This window comes from Lupinus angustifolius, chromosome LG07 (genome assembly GCF_001865875.1).
Source record: "Lupinus angustifolius cultivar Tanjil chromosome LG07, LupAngTanjil_v1.0, whole genome shotgun sequence".
In the NCBI taxonomy this organism is placed as follows: domain Eukaryota; kingdom Viridiplantae; phylum Streptophyta; class Magnoliopsida; order Fabales; family Fabaceae; genus Lupinus; species Lupinus angustifolius.
Genome location: NC_032015.1, coordinates 4,803,139 through 4,816,570, shown reverse-complemented (window position 1 = coordinate 4,816,570; position 13,432 = coordinate 4,803,139).

The window sequence follows — 13,432 nt, the reverse complement described above, 5'->3', positions numbered from 1 at the left end:
TTACTGATGTCAAAAACATGTAAACTGTATTTCAAGTTTTCAACTTTAGCGTAAGTTGTGAAGTAAAATAATTTATGCGAACAGTGGTAAAAACTAATACATTTTCGCACCTCCTTAGTAAGGAAACACTAGAGACGTAATATTGGCCAGTTGTCAAATTAACATGAATTTCACTAGTCTAATTTAGTTGAATGCAAAATTAGTTATCAGGATTAAGTTTAAAAAAAGCAACTACGGAACGATTTTATGACTTAAAATTCTTTAATTACATGGACTCTATCAACAAGATCGAGTATAACTAGCAAATAATTGAATTTCTTAAGCATGGTGAGATTCAATTTATGTGGTGTGTATTAGCAAACATTGTTGGTAAATGCAAAATTTTCTCCATTAACTTATATACCTCAAAAAAGTAATATTTGCCTATCGGGTGGAATAATCCTTATTGCATCCCCAAACCTGGACTCCAATAGCTAAATGTGAATTAAGTCAAAAAAGAGCTTCATTTTTTCTTCTTTAACTCCAAGAAAAAGTCCCAAGTTATATGCAACTAAAAGAGGTCCAAATTATGGAGCCATTACCCAGCCACTATTTTTTTTCGGGTGAAAAGATAATTAGCTTTAACATTAAAAACAAAAAAGAGAAAGAAAAGTTCAAAACTGGGGTCATATTCTAAATGTCAATTAGTAATAAACCTTATTTGAAAATGACCACCAGGGATTGTGATGTTTTGATCAGCAACTCATAACCCACTATACAATTCAGAAATTCTGGGAATGCCCTCTTTTAAGATTCTCTTTATCCTTGCCACACTTTTTGCTATTAAGTAGAATTCATGTAAAATTACACCTATGTGATTCGGTAATCCCATATTAAATTCACTCAATAGAAAAAGAGGGAGTTGATAATAGGACATTGCTAATATATTTTTCTTATAATTTAATGGTTTACAATATAACATTATGGACTTACAGATTCATTCTATTCATATAATCAACCCCATCGTGATAAAGGCTTAATTGTTATTATTTGTAAAATTAGGTCAAGAAATTAATTGACTATCACATAACCATCATTTAGATAAGTGTTAATGTTTTTTTAACAACCTACTGGTTACACCATAGATAGGTAAAATAAGTTTTGAAACTAAAAAATAATTTTCTTTAATCAAATTGTATTAAAATTAGCATAAGGGATGTTAACTCAATACAAGAGAAAGATTATATATTCTTTTTAGTAGATAAAGTAATTAAAAAAATTGAACCATTAAACAAATTGACAAAAACTAGAGAAGTTAGAGCTATTTTTGAAAGAAACTAAGTCTAAGATCTAGTTTGAATCAAATCTATCATATGCTCATAAGTGACAGCCTTATCCGGGAAGGTTAGACATTTCTCATAATCCAAATAGATCATATAATAACAAACCACAACATCCTCCATAACTTTGACTCATTAGCACTAATGCCAAAAGCATCATGCATATTCAACAACTCTAAATTTGTTGTAGGAGTGGGTGCATAAACTTGAAGCCACAAATAAAAACTTTTCCAAACAGAAGAAGCAAATTCACAAGATAGAAAATGATGTTCAATAGATTCATCATGATGCTTGCAAATATACACTTTATATCTTCAACCCTAGGAATAACGTGCCTTCTGAATAAATCTATTTTTGTTAGTAGTCTTTGTCTAATGAGTTTCCAAACAAAATAACAATTTTTTAGAACATATAGTTAATCCAACACTTTTTTAGAGTATTACTTGTAAGCGAAAAACTTTATTCCACTTGAATGAGATAAGGAGATTTCTGACCAATGGCTCTTCTCTATCAAACAAACCTTGATGCCAATGTACCCCTCAAGACTAAACATCATTATTCCCAAAGCCACATTCAGCCACAAAAGCCCTTCTATTCATAACTAAAGAAAGTAGTTTAGGACTTTCAAACTTTAATGTCCCACCCAAATGTCTAGCTAGAGGAGAGTTTGAGTTACATCCCCTATTACCCTCCAAAATTTTTAATGAAACCAACCTTCTGGTCCCCATGAATAGAACCAACTTTGTACAAATCTTTCTATCACCTTAGAAGCAGAACTCGTTCCAGATAAAGATAGGTTAGCCTCATATTTTGAATCAATCACCTTAACCCAAAAAACGTCCTTCTCGTGAATTCTATATCAACTTCATTCCCCAAGCAAAGAATCATTAAAATGAGATGAATCTCTAACACCCAAGTCACCAAAGGATTTAGGTTTGTAAACCTCCAACCACAAGACCCAAGCCACTACATTTACCATGACACCCAAGCCACCAACGGACTAATAAACTGATCTAGCATTTCTTTATTAAATGTGTCATGATCTATACGATCTGAAATCTGAACACCATATTCTAATGCAACACATTTGAATTTTCTAAAAAAATCACCAATAATAAGCATTTGTTTTTGTTAGGAATGGATTAAGAAAACCTATTAACCCGTCAACCTGATTTTAAGCCATCAATTTCTTCTATATATTATTTTATATAGGACAAAATGCCCTGCTTTAAGAATGGGTTACAGTTACAGGGCGAGTTATTATTACATATACATCATAGGCTTGAGCGTTTTCCAAGTTGTTTACTAATTAGGCTGTCTTATACTAAAAAGATTAAAATCAAAACTAGAGAGTCGTGACATTATGAACCAGAACCAGTACGATGAAAGCACCAAGATGGTACCAATACGATAATGTCGCAAGACAATTCCTTTTATTACTTTCAGTGTTGTGAGTACCAGACAAACCCAAAAAAATAAAATTCTATTTCAGGTTTGATCATTGGTTTAGATTGAATGATCTGACTAGAATATGTCAAATTTATAAATTGTAGTTGAATATAATATTTATGGACATTTTAAAATCAGTGTATTTTTGTGTCCTTACAGGCTAATTAAGAAGTTTATATTAACTATAATGGTTTATAATGGGTAGTCAATAACTCAATATACTGCCCCAGATCGCGTGCATGTGCAACGTTTAGTAGTGGCATGTAAAAAGGAGAGAGAGAAAAGAAAGACTATTCAACTGGTGGAAAAAAGAAAGAATAATATAGTCCTAAAAGCTTAATGGCCCAAAGTCATATAGGTTAAGCTGGTTGGGCCTGGTGATTCTTGTGGGTTACCTCCATATATATATATCACGATAAAGTTACAAAGCATTGTATATTTTTTTTTATTTAACCAATAATATTTTGTCACCTGATTAAGGAATTAATTATTGCAAGTTGTCTGGAGTGCAATCTCCATTCTTCAATGATGTATATGATATATGAATACATTATACAGTTTAAGTAAATCTATTAACTAGTGAGAGGCTTCACATGTTTATATATATATATATATATGAGGAGAGATCTGTTTACGCTCAATTTATGTTACACTAATTACACTCAATCTCACTCATTCATTTTTTTGAATGGCTAAGATTGAGTGTAACTTAAATTTAGTGTAAATCTCTTTTATATATATATATATATATGTGTGTGAAAAGTCTCTTTTAAATTAAAGGCATCTTCGTCAGCATTTTAAGAATACATTTGTTCATGTCAAGTTATTTTCATTACTGCATTTTCGCTGTTGATTTTACTTTTCTAAACTGAATGGATATTCACTTCCTTTCATATTTTGCCCTATCATAGGATACATTCTTAGGAAGTAACACATAAATCTGACACTCACTGCACTTCTAGGTAAGAAATGACATGCCTCAAGTAATGAAGCTAGAAATGGTCATGAGGATGCCATTACTTTTTCTTTTCCCTTCTCTCTCCCTCTTTGGTTTCATGTTTATTTGTTTATTTCTCTAAGAAGTACAACAGCCATCATGTAAGTTAATATTCTAATTTTATAAATATTTTAAAAAAAATCAAGAAAATAACTATTTTTATTATTACCTACAACTTAGTTAGAAATATCTTATAAATAGAATTTGACAAACTAATGTATTACCTCTCATTCTACTTATAAGATTATTTGAATAGTTTTACGCGAATTAAAAAATGTAAGTTATATTGTTAATATCATTTAATTTGTTAACATGTATGTGTTCTTTTTTCAAAATTGTCATTCATTAACATGACTGGTCCATCTTTTCTTTACACTCAATTAATTGAAGTTTTTTATCTTAACAATTAATATAATAATATTTTGTTAACAAGAATAATTACTATGCATAAATTTTGAAAATACTCCTATAAGAATAATTTAAATTATAAGCTGAAAAGGATATTATAAAAACCACATGATATCGCATATATTTAAGAGCAATTTCCTAACTAGTAACCTAGATATATCCTGAGGGGCCTAATAAATATACAGATCGTCCTAGTATTAAATGTCCCTTTTAATGTGGAGTTTACCTAGATGCATAAACTCTCATGCCAAATATAAATGAGATGGAGACCTGAAGAAAAGTAATTGCCGTGGAACCTCGAGATCCAATATGTATCTACATTCATTATTGTTCCTAAACAATATTTCATATTCAAATACCATGTAACTCATTTGATAAGTGTTGTTTTACACTGGTTTTCTTGTTTTTAATAAAATTGTTATATATTTTCATATTATTGTTTCTGTATATGCAATAATATAATGAGACTAAAAAGTATAATTAATAAATAAGTAATTAATATTGTCATCAACGTTAAAAGTAACAATTTAAAAAAGACGACATTTATATAAGAATGTGATGTGCTGACTCTACCTAACAATAATGATATGAATTGAATTTTTTTCCCTGTATTATAGAGTCTACTACTGAATACACTTGACACGTTTCATAAATAAACTTTTAACAGACCTGATTATTTGATTAAAATAATTTTAAAATTAATATGACAATATATAACAATTTTAATAAATATGAATGTCATTGTGATAACTAGTTATTCTATACACGTAGAGATCAGCTTAGGTGGTGCAATGATGGATATGATTATTTGAATATGTACATATAATTTTCTTATCCAGTAAAGGTGGCACTAGTTATCCAATACAACAGTAATAATATTTTTCCCCAACAGCCGACTGGGTGTTCAAAAATTACAAATGCATGGACGATGAATGTATTATATATATTACTTTCTTTTATCTGGAAATGATTTTATTGTGAGTAAGACTCGAATTTATAACATTTTTCACTCTATTCTTTAAATTTTTCATCCTCTTAATTATCCCACCACCTTATGATTATTCATTATTGTAGTGTATATATTACCTTAACGTGACCCACACCACCTTATAAAAGAATGACATGCAAAAAGCAAAGTCCAGTTCCAGATACATGCGAAGTATTAAAAAGTGGTGACATCTAAATGATTTAAATTCCATTGTTATGAGGCATTATATGAACAAAAGGATACATGTTTTATTACCTTCTGCATCCGAATACTACAAAAAACAAAAGAAACAATAGTATACTAAAACATTTTTATATTTTTGTATACAATATAATAACACTTTACCATTGAAAATACATGTAAAATCAAGTATTTTCCTCTCCAGAGAGTATCTTTATTCATACATTTACTCAGAAATTTTATAGTAGGTAGATGGCTTGCCGTGTGTGAGAATATACTTTACATTGATTTCTCATTGTTGCAGTTCATTAATTGTTTTTTGCTACAAGACTATAGGGACAGTCATTAAAGATTTATATAGATTCTAATATTTATATATCTGTCGGTTGGTGCAAAAATTTATACACAATCATTAAATTGATTACTATTAATTTGTATTTATTTTTTAAGAGATAATGATAATTGTAAATAAATGGTAGATAATAAACTAATAATGTATAAAATTATTATACTATCAATATATACATTTTAGCAAATGTTAAATAATCAGTCCGTGTATAAAATTAATAGATATTTGAAAAATGAAGTATTTCCCAAATTAAAGTTTAAAATATTTGAAACATTTCATTACGAGAGATTGATCGTCTGCAATAGCGTCTGATTACATCCTTTTTTATTTACTATTGATATTAGGTTATTTCCAAGTAGTGTTTGCTTAAAAATTGACGTTTGATTGATTAGATATTAATCCATATTTGACTATTGATATTAGGTTATTGCAACAACAACAAAATGTATCTAAATAACATTTTGCCCAAATTACTTTTTATTGTTCAGGCCCCCCTCCTAAATATATATACACAACCAATTAATTATTCTTAAATCATGATATCATAAATATTGTGTCTATGATCGATCACAACTCACAAGGATACTAGAACAACCACAATTATTGGTGGCAGCAAGGTTTTATAATAGGGCAGAAGGACAACTTAAAATACTTATCTTATTTATTTGAAATATATATTAAAAGAGTGGTTTGGATTTTCCTTTGTTTTCTTTTTCAATTTTTAAAAAAAGTCTTTGCAAATGCCAAAAGATGAGATATACACGTAGCTTTCAGATCAAGAAACATTAATGCGATTCTCTCATGCAGAAGAATACATGAGAAAATTTAATTACCCGTAAGTATTGACAGATGAATGTCAGACTTCTGTCAACAATATTTTTAAATTAAAATTAAAGATCATTTTCATTCTATTTAATAAGAAAAAATATGTATGTGTCAATATACACAAAAAGGTCCAAAATTCGTTTCGTCTTAATCTTGTAACTAAATATACAAAGTATTGGAAGCAGACATGGAGTTGTTCATAATTAATTAATGTACAAATAGGTTGTGTCTCTATCATGTATAGTCTTGTGGGGGTTTGAGCTACTTTAGAAAAGGGTTAACAAGTCCATAAGTAAAAGGAAAATGTGTATATTTTTTTTTAGTATAATATCTTTTATTCCTATAGTATAAAAACTAATCTATTTTGAGATGTATGATTATCTCTCTTAATAAGAATTGTTCTTAGAAATCAAGTAAATGATTTTTTGTTCTTTCTACGAATCTAACAAGGTTTTACATCATTAGACCAATGTATTGTTAGTGGAAAATGTGTATATGAGAATAAGAATATTCTGCCAACACAAAATAGGAAAATAATTAATCCAGATGACATTTGGCAATTTTCACTTAAAAAGGAAGAAGAAAAATAAGGTGATTATACAAGTAGACGTCGTCATGAAGTAATGTGCTAAACCATTGTTCTACTTTATCCTTATAAACTTATCTATCGTTTTGAAAATATTTTTTCAACTTGCAACAACCAAAGAATAAATATCAATAATTGGACATATAATGATTATGGATAGCATCATGATATCAAGTTCCTAAAACAAAATATAATTTAGTTTCATTTGGATTGGTTCAGTTTATAAATAAAAAACTGAAAAGCAGCCAATCACTTTTTCAAAGTATATAAATTAATTAAAATCAGACAATAAAACAAAGCTTAATTCTGTTTTGTTTGAATTTTTCATTTATTTTACTTCAACTTTCTTTTATTGATTATGAAGACTCTAATGATACAGCTAACAAATCTCTAAATCTCTTTCTAATTAAAGTATATTATCAAACATTTTTTTATATATTTCTCACATGGGAGTGCCAAGTAGGGGTGGTAATACGTGTCTGTCCGACCTGACCTGTCTTGTCTGCTTTTGTCTTGTTAAAATATGGACTAGCTTAACCCGACCCTTATTGCTAAAAAAGCTTAAAATGTCAATCTAACTCATATTTGGCAAGGCTAGCAGGCCGTCAAGCTAGTCTTTTTTTCTTCAAAACACACATTATAACCAACTCAATCACAATTTTAAAAATAAATAATCATCGCACCTCATAAATGTCTTCAAATTTATTGTTTTAGTTTAAAACTTGTAAGTTCTAAAAACAACAAGTCAGCACAATATTAATCATTTAGATTCTTAATTTAAATAAAGCTTCTAACTCCTAAATTTACAATAATAAGGGTCAGCCCGATCTGACCTGACCCAACCCGCCTTTGGTTCGTCAAAATATGGACCGACCAAACCCTTATTGCTACAATGACTCAAATTGTCAACCAAACCTGCTAAAAATGTCAATTCAAATTATATGACCTATGAGGCCAAACTCATGTTATTACCTATATGCACTGCTAGTAAAAAGTTCTGCCACATAAAAAAACCTAGTATTTAATATGTAATTGATAGACTTTTTTTTTTTTAGTTTCACGAAAGAGGGTCGTTGAGAAATCACCTTGGAACATATATTTACTGCCTATTTTTATTTATTTGTCATTTCTTAGTTTTATATTCCTTTTTGCTTGTTTCTTTTAAGAGTTAAAGAAAGTATTAATTAATAATTACTTTCCAAGTTTATATTTATTCAATATATTGTTTTCATAAATAGTGAAAAGGAAATAATAATTCCATAGAGATAATTAAACATTGGAGAAAAAAATTAAGAGAATAAAGTATTCCTCGTACCATAAGATAACTTATCTTTTATAACTAGTAAAAATATGATATGGGTATTGTTTTGTTTAGTTTTAGAAATATTTTCATAAAAAATAATTAAATATGACATATGTGATTATTTTAGTGGTTGAAGGATATAACTTATCGCCTCATATTTTATTCTCTAAATTTAATACAATTCAAATATAATTATTACTTTCTTCAAATGTATGTTTTTAAGGAAACATATAAATAGAAACAGGAAGAATAAATGATAATAGACTTAGATACCATAACCCGTCCTGATTAATTTACAATCATTCATAAATATTGTTTCTATCTCTAGAAGGTTCAGCACTTCATCAGCTAGTACGAATGGGGAATAAGAGACTAATAGATATTATTGATAATTATAAATTCATAATCCTTCATAAAGATTTTTTTCTATCTCTCACAAGTTCAAATTGCCATTTTAGTATTTTGACACACGCATGCATATGCATGAATTTAAATTTTATTGAACAAGAAGAATATAAGATTCTGAAATAAATAATTGGTCAAACATACATGCAGCTTATCACCTCGCAAATGACACTATTGGCGCTTCAAATTAAGTAACATATATTTCTGACAGCTTACCATATAATCCGTTTAATTAAAACAATCTGAGATCGGTAAGTCAAAGTTATATACATACGAATCAAAAGTTACTTTAATAGTTTTAACACTGAAACAAATCCAAACGACTTAGGATCGAAGCACCAATGGAATTCTATTTCTTGATAATATGCCCCACAGGACCCCAACAAATTGCGGACAACAAATAGGACATGCCTCTAAGAAAAATTATGTCAAAACCCCACTTGCTAATTACTATATTAGTACGAACTTCGCTTTAATATGATATTTTAAGAAATGATTTAGACATCTAACAGCTTAGGTTAATTATTAATTTTATCAAAAACATATATTTAGTATATCTGCCGACCATAAAAATATATTTAGTATATCCGTAACACAAGTCGATCGAGCAACCAGAAGCAGTTGAAGTACAAAAGACACAAATGTACAATGAAAAATCTTGGTGAATATAATCTTCCCTTTCTCTTGTGGTCTGCCAACTAACTATTATTTTTTAAGACTTTTGCTTCTATGTTTTTTTTCTGTTGAAGATATGAAAATTCAAAAAAAAACAAGAAGAAGAGAGAAAAAAATGAGATAAGTGAATTTTATGTATCATTTAGAAAAAAGAAATTAAATAGGGACGTATTGATTATATTTTTTTGAAATGGATTCAATGTATTATTTGGTTGAGAGTGAAAAGAAGAGTGATTGTAAAATCCTGACAATTTAAAGATATATAAATAGGGACGTATTGATTATATTTTTTGAAATTTATTTACAATTTATTTGTATTACTTTTAATTAAAAGTTAACGATAATTAAAAATAAATGATAGATAATACAGTGACAATAAATCTTGGCAATGCATTAGAAGATAAGCCTCCTTGTAATATGTACTTTACAACTTTATAATATCTATATACTTTTATCAAACTAAGTTTTAGCTTTCGACCAAAATTATTTGTCAGTAGCTCAGAGATTCACAGTTGAGTCATTACGTGTTGATAATTTTACTGTGGGTGTATGACTATATTGAATTATCAACTTTTTATGGGTATTATTGATTATTATTCCTATTTATTTTAGTTATTATATTTTGGAAAGTCATACAAATTAATGATAGAATAGATAAAGCAAAACTAAAATAAAAATATATGAGCAAACATTTTTCTAACCCGATACGAGCTGAACATTAACCCAAATCAAAGACGAACGTTCACCCATGACTTTTCTAACCTTGATATTGAGCTTGAAGTCAATCTTGTGATGTTGAGGTTGAATTTGAGACAATTTTCGGACATATTTCGTTTGATATTTACAAGGGATTTGGGATCGATGTTTGTTACAAGCTTGAGGTTGGTGTTAATGTACGTAGAGTATGAGGTCGAAATCGTGATTGGGACCGATGACAGGTGGAGGCCTAAAGTTGCCATCGATGTAGTGCTTGAGGTCAAGGTTAAGTTTAGGATGATGTTGTAGTTTTCTCAAGGTTGATGTTGGCCTTGAAACTGATGTTGATGTGAGTAGCCTTTTGTTCGAAATTATGCTCGAGTTCGATGTCGATCCTATAGTACATGTTGATATGGGGCTCAAGGATAGTGTTGTAATGAGGATCAAGTATGATGTTAGTGTTAGTGTTGTCTTTGTCAGTATCGAGGTCTGGCATGCATCAATGCATTGTTAGGCTTGAAAATGAGTTTGCCTAATTGTTTAGAATTAAAACTATCTAGATAAAAGTATGAGTGATATGTTATGTCTCTGAAGAAGTTCTAGATGATAAAGAGATGAGATGAATAAGATAAGACAAATATAATAAGTGAAAATACGTATGAAATATCTAAGAGATGCATGATTTATTTATACTAATGGTGCTCTAATTTCTAGTGTAGATCTTCAAATTTCTAATATGATTGCTCACATTATATGGCATTATTCTAACATGAAACTTATCTCACTCATATTAATTTCTTAAAATGAACCATTAGTCTGGAATAATTCAATAATTCCTTCATGCATAAAAGCAACTAGATGCTAGTATGAGAAAAGAAAATGAAAAATCAAAATATGTTAATTTTTTTGTGACTAGGGCATACGATTTTAGTCAATTTATCTATTTTGTTCATTATATTCCGTTTGCCAACTAAGTCTAAAAACATTCATATTGGGTAATGTGCACAACCCACGTGCTTAGTATTTAAAAAAAATGCTGAAATTTAAATAAATTGTAATATAACATGATTGTTTAAATTCATATAATATACCAGTTTTTTTTGTTTTTCTATATTTAAATGGGCATGGCATGAGAATTTATCTAATTATCATAAAGGAAGCATGTCAATGCCAGCTTTTAATATGTGGGCACCGTCTAAAGGGGTCATCTTGTCATAACTAGCCGTATGCTTTGAGCTCCTCGTCATATTTTTTTCATTTCTGTAAAGTATTCCTTTGACATGAGGAAATTTCTTTTAGTTACCACCCGTTAAAACAAAACAATCTTATATAGCAACGATTAAGACGTTAAGTACATATCATGGAAGATATATACAATATATAAAGGGTAATGTATGTATACCCAAAAACACAAATTTATGAACTTTGACGAAGACCTAGCTAGCATGATACTACTGCCTAGCTACTACTATTTTTTAAGAGGAAAGAAGCCTCGGATTGATGTCTAAAATATGGAATAAACTTAGAGTAATTGCATTTAGACCAATATACTATTCAACAAACTCAATTATAACTACTTTTGTATAAGAAATGTATTAGTTTTCACGTGGCCATGCCACAAAATATTCCAAATTGGTCGTTATCAATAGCTTGCAAGGCCTAAATCATTAAAGTTCAAGTTACTTAATTGCTGCGAATCTATTAATTAATGTTATAGGCTAGTATATTTTGTCCAAGACTTCCTTTATTCGTTGAAGATACTTAGTTAGGATTTGTGATTTGACAGTCAAATTATTATTAACTTCCACTTATGGGATGAATTGAGCTATGTACTTTTAACACTGTTTGTGAACATTCATGTCATTTAATTTTAATTTGTTTTGTTTAACTGTTTGGTTAGGAACTCGAAGGAAGCTCCAACTGTACCAGAATAGGACTACACAGTACTAGTATTGGAGACAACTTAATCAGAATTTAGATCTCACAAAATAATTAAATCTACTAAGTACTCACTTTACCAATGAGTTTGCATCAACCTTATAAAACAATTTGAACCGAAAAATAACTTTATTATCATGATGAATTTAGGTTCCTTAACAATAATTCAAGTATATAATAGCTAAGATATGGATGGAAATTGTTTTATTAATAAAGATAAAAAAATTACTTTGATGATCTCTATACTTCGAGGAAAAAAATTAGACAAAACCCTGGTGAAAAAGATAGTATGTAATAGATGTTTATGCTTAATTAACAAGTTAAAGCATTGGGCAAGTGTGTTGAAAGCCCGTAAGGAATTAGGGAAAACATATAATCTATTTAATTAGCTTCTTCGTGATATTCTAGATTTATTGTTATTGTGATTCTAAGCCTAAGTAACTTATGAGTAAAAGAAGTTTCATAATTAAAAAATATATGTTATGAGACGTTTTTGATTATTTACTGATCAAAAGGAAATAAGGAATAAAAAAAGATGAGGAATGAGCATATGGATCAAGTTTCATGTCCAAGGAAATGGAATATAATTGCTTTTTTACAACAAAATAGGTTCAATGTGGAGGTGGTGTTTTTCAAGGACAAGGGAACCCGTCTTTCATTTATAAGTTTCCATAACAGCTGCTGAGAAGCCAGCTAGGGTTAAGATTGTCTCTGAAAAACTATATAAGCTCAAACATCTAAAAATGAATCAATATTCCAAAATATAATCATAATAGTACGTTGAAAATTGTAATAAAAAGTATTTCCTTTCTTTAATGTTTCTATATAATTTAGGAAAAAGTACATAAAGATACATTAAAATTCTGTGCTGAGAAGCACAAAAAATAATAAAATTATATAAGAGTGTAATATTTATATATTATCAATTTAAAATATGAATAATGAATGATACATTAATAATGTATAAAATTAACACATTATTAATGTATACATTTTTTTTTTCTTTCTGATTGTCTAATTTAATTTCATGCTAAGATTCTACGTTGGTAATGATTAAAATTTGTGTTTAATATTAGCAAGAAAAAACAAATCATGCACGTACAACTCTTACAGTATATATACCTCAAAACTGAAATGGGATATGATTTTATTCTTTCTTTGTCTAATTTCTAAACCACTCTTAATATTATGTTTTAAAACTTCCAAGTCATTATTGATGTTTGTGACATATCTATATAAAAAACTATCAATAATTGTTAAGAAAGATTCAACCACCCCATATAAACATAATTATATATTTTTCAACAAAAATAA